This window comes from Coffea eugenioides, chromosome 5 (genome assembly GCF_003713205.1).
Source record: "Coffea eugenioides isolate CCC68of chromosome 5, Ceug_1.0, whole genome shotgun sequence".
Lineage (NCBI taxonomy): Eukaryota > Viridiplantae > Streptophyta > Magnoliopsida > Gentianales > Rubiaceae > Coffea > Coffea eugenioides.
Genome location: NC_040039.1, coordinates 25,113,313 through 25,117,628, shown reverse-complemented (window position 1 = coordinate 25,117,628; position 4,316 = coordinate 25,113,313). Strand labels below are relative to the sequence as shown.

Here is a 4,316-nt window from a genome sequence, read left to right as displayed (position 1 = left end):
ATCCGTTTCAAAACCTTATCTCCAACTTCAAATAAGCGGGGCTTGACTTTTTTGTTGTAAACCCGAGCCATTCGTTGCTGATAACATTATCCATGACACACGGCATTCAACCTCTTTTCATCAATCAGAGACAACTGCTCCTGACGTTCTCTGACCCATTCAGCTTCTTCTATCTGAGCTTCCATCAGAATGCGTAAGGAAGGAATTTCAACTTCTGCTGGTAGTACTGCTTCCATTCCATACATAAGAGAGTAAGGAGTTGCACCAGTAGACGTTCTGATGGTAGTTCTGTAGGCCATCAATGCGTAAGGCAGCTTCTCATGCCAATCCCGGTGTGCTTCAGTCATCTTACGAATGATTTTCTTCAAGTTCTTATTTGCGGCTTCGACGGCTCCATTCATTTGAGGCCTGTAAATGGCGGAATTTCGATGTCTGATCTTGAACTGTTCACATAATCCATCCACCATATCATTGTTGAGGTTTTTGGCATTATCAGTGATCAACGTCTCTGGTACCCCAAAACGACAGATGATATTATTTCTCAAGAAATCCGACACCACTTTCTTAGTCACATGCTTATAGGATGCGGCCTCAACCCACTTGGTGAAATATTCAATTGCCACTAAGATGAATCGATGCCCATTTGAAGCAGGAGGATCAATAGTTCCGATCACATCCATTCCCCAGATCGAACATGGCCATGGAGCAGTCATACTATGCAATTCTGTAGGAGGAGCAAGTATAACATCAGCATGCATTTGACACTTAACACACTTTCTAACAAAATCTACACAGTCTTGCTCCATGGTAAGCCAAAAATATCCTGTTCTCATGATCTTCTTAGCCAGTAGATGCCCATTCATGTGTGGCTCACAAATCCCGCTATGCACTTCCTTCATCATATAATCGGCTTCCTCTTCATTAATGCATCTCAGAAGGCCTAAATCAGATGTTTTCTTGTATAGCACTTCTCCATTCAAGAAGAACCTTGAAGACATTCTGCGTAAGAAACTTTTTGCAACAGAGTCAGTATCAGGAGGGTAGGATCCCGTTTTCATGAATTCCTTAATATCATTGTACCAGCAGCGACCATCAGTGACCCTTTCCGTAACCAAACAATGCGCTGGCCTATTCTGAAGTTGGATCTGTATAGGTTCAATCACCAGCTCATCTGGATGGTGGATCATCGAAGACAGAGTAGCTAAAGCATCAGCAAAGGCATTATGAGTGCGGGGAATGTGTCTGAGTTCCAAATTCCTGAATTTGCTAGCCAAACTAAGCAAGTTACAATGATACAACATAATTTTTGAATCCCGAGTTACCCACTGTTTAAGCGTCTGGTGCACAAGTAAATCGGAATCACTGAATGCTATCAGATCTTTGATCTCCATGTCCAATGCCAGTTTCAATCCAAAAATACAAGCTTCATACTCAGCCATGTTGTTAGTACACGGAAACTGTAATTTGGCAGTAGCAGGATAATGTTTCCCTTCAGGCGACACTAAAACTGCTCCAATTCCAGCTCCAAAAGAGTTTGACGCACCGTCGAAAAATAACCTCCATCCAGGATACTGCTCACTCATGTCCTCAACTGCTCCAACGAACAGGATTTCTTCATCAGGAAAGTAGGTATGCAATGGCTGATAATCATCATCTCTTGGATTTTCTGCCAAATGATCTGCTATAAGTTGACCCTTGACTGCCTTTTGTGTTGTGAAGACAATATCGAATTCGGAAAGGATCATTTGCCACTTAGTCATACGTCCCGTGGGCATCGACTTTTCCAACAAGTATTTCAGAGGATCGGAACGGGAAATCAAGTAAGTGGTATAACCGAGCAAATAATGTCTCAACTTCTGAGCTGCTCATGCTAAAGCACAACAACTTCTCTCAAGGAAAGAATAGTTGGCCTCATATGCTGTAAATTTCTTGCTCAGATAGTAGATGGCTTGTTCCTTTCTCCCAGACTCGTCATGCTGTCCCAGAACGCATCCAACAGCCTCATCAAGAACAGACAAATACATAATCAGAGGTCTCCCTGGCTGAGGTGGCACTAAGACCGGAGGATTTAACAAATAATTCTTGATCTTATCAAAAGCTTGCTGACAATCTTCATTCCAATCCATCGGCGCATTCTTTTTCAACAGTTTGAACAGAGGCTCACAGGTAGAGGTTAACTGTGCAATAAATCGGCCAATGAAATTGATCTTTCCAAGAAAACTCTTCACATCTTTTTGACTTTTTGGAATGGCCATATCTCGAATTGCTTTTATTTTCGCAGGATCTATCTCTATGCCCTTTTTGCTGACAATAAAACCCAATAACTTACCAGCCGGAGCTCCAAAAGCACATTTCGCAGGGTTCAATTTCAAATTATATTTCCTCAATCTTTCAAACAGCTTCTTTAAATCAACCAAATGGTCCTCAACCTTCTTGGATTTAATTATGATATCATCCACATAGACCTCCATCTCTTTGTGAATCATGTCATGAAACAGGGTAGTCATGGTCCTCTGATAAGTGGCTCCAGCATTCTTCAACTCGAAGGGCATCACTCTATAACAAAAGGTTCCCCATGGGGTGATAAAAGAGGTTTTCTCTCTGTCTTCTTCTGCCATTAAAATTTGATGATACCCAGCAAAACAATCACCAAAAGATTCAATTTCATGTCCGGCAGTATTGTCCAAAAGAATATGAATGTTTGGCAAAGGAAAATCGTCTTTCGGACTAGCCTTATTCAGATCTCTGTAATCAACACATACTCGCACCTCCCCAGATTTCTTAGGCACTGGCACAGGATTCGACAGCCAGATGGGATAATGATTCTAACGAGGAGGAAGTAAAAAAAATTTAAAAAAAAATGACAAAAGATTTTTTTTCTTTCTTTTGTTTTCTCTTTCTTTTTCCTTTCTTTATTTCTTTCCTTCTTCTTTTTCTTTACTTTTCTCTTTCTTTTTCTTTCTTTTTCCTTTCTTTATTTCTTTCTTTCTTCTTTTTCTTTTTCTTCATTCTTTCTTTCTCCCTTTTTTCTTCTCGTTCTCCTGCCGCACGACACACTCAACTGCAGCTTAGGGTTTCTGCTTCTATTTCTGTCACTGCTGTCCCTCTACTGCCGTTTCTTGATTGTGTTTCCCCTTTGTCCCACTTTCCTGAGGACATTAGCTTTGCCAAAGTGGCTGCCATCATCTCTGTCCGTCGTTTGACGCCGCTCTATCTTCCGTTCCTCTGTCGTACTAAAACGGCCACCACCACTGCTGCTGTTTTGTGATTAGGGTTCTGTTGTCGCTGACTGCTCGCTAACTCACGGCTCTATGCCAATACCTCTGCTCACCATCGTTAGTGGAGACCGGCTGACCGTCATCGACTCTAAGCTAGCTGAAATCTATCACCATAGTGCCACCACTGTTCTGACGGCAGCATTTGCAAGGTTAGCAATCATGAATTTTTGGTCGTTTCTGGTATTTAAGCCCTAATTTTCTGATTATCATTTTAGGACATTCCGGCCAACATTTTCAATTTGATAATTAATTTGATGGTTGGTTAATACTGATTACAAGGGCCGTTGGTATTGAGCTTCGCATTGGTCTTCTTGACTAATTCACTGTTGCTGGGGGAATTCAATGTTGTTTTTCCTTTGGAATTCATTGATTGAGATTACTTGACTACCTGTATTTAGCCTTTGCTAGCCCGAACTTGTTAAGCATTGGTGCTTGTTAAATTACTGAATGACATCGTGACTTCTAAGTCTATTTTTATTGTTTATAATGGGTATTGTTGGTCAGTGTCAGGTCTGTTGGTTCATTATTATTAAAATTTGTTTTGAGATTGCTTGGTTGTCTTGCATAGTTGGGAGTCCATTGAACAACTATTTATAGCCATTGAGTGTGAAACCGTTAACAATTATTGTTTATTGCTGTTCTCAATTGAGGGGTACTTGTTTCACAGATTGGAATCAGAAATGGAAATGGAATCATAGACTCTGATTTTGGAATTAAACTTTTCATTCCAATATTTAGCTTGGTTCATACATTGGAATTAGCATCATTCCAATTCCTGATGCTTGATTTGACGAGTGTTTCAGAATTAAATGCAATTAAATTCCAAATTTATCTCTGATATAATAATTCTTATAAAACAAAAGAATAACACATACGACAAATTAACATCTCCATAATTGTAACTACAATAGTTATTAACTTTTTGATAAAACATAAGAAAATCATAAACCATAAAAAAATTAATATCAGAAAATAAATATAGTGGCTGCCTTAACAAGGAGTAAATTCCCAAAAAGAGAGAGTTTTTAAACTAACTTC

General features: G+C 39.7%; 1 long non-coding RNA gene across 1 annotated transcript; it reads left to right on the top strand.

Annotated features, from left to right (window-relative positions):
- Positions 1-3,028: 3,028 nt before the first annotated feature.
- LOC113772254 lies at positions 3,029-3,747 on the top strand. Its single transcript, XR_003468510.1, has 2 exons — positions 3,029-3,427; positions 3,494-3,747. It is a non-coding gene; the product is annotated as an uncharacterized LOC113772254 (long non-coding RNA).
- Positions 3,748-4,316: the final 569 nt, after the last annotated feature.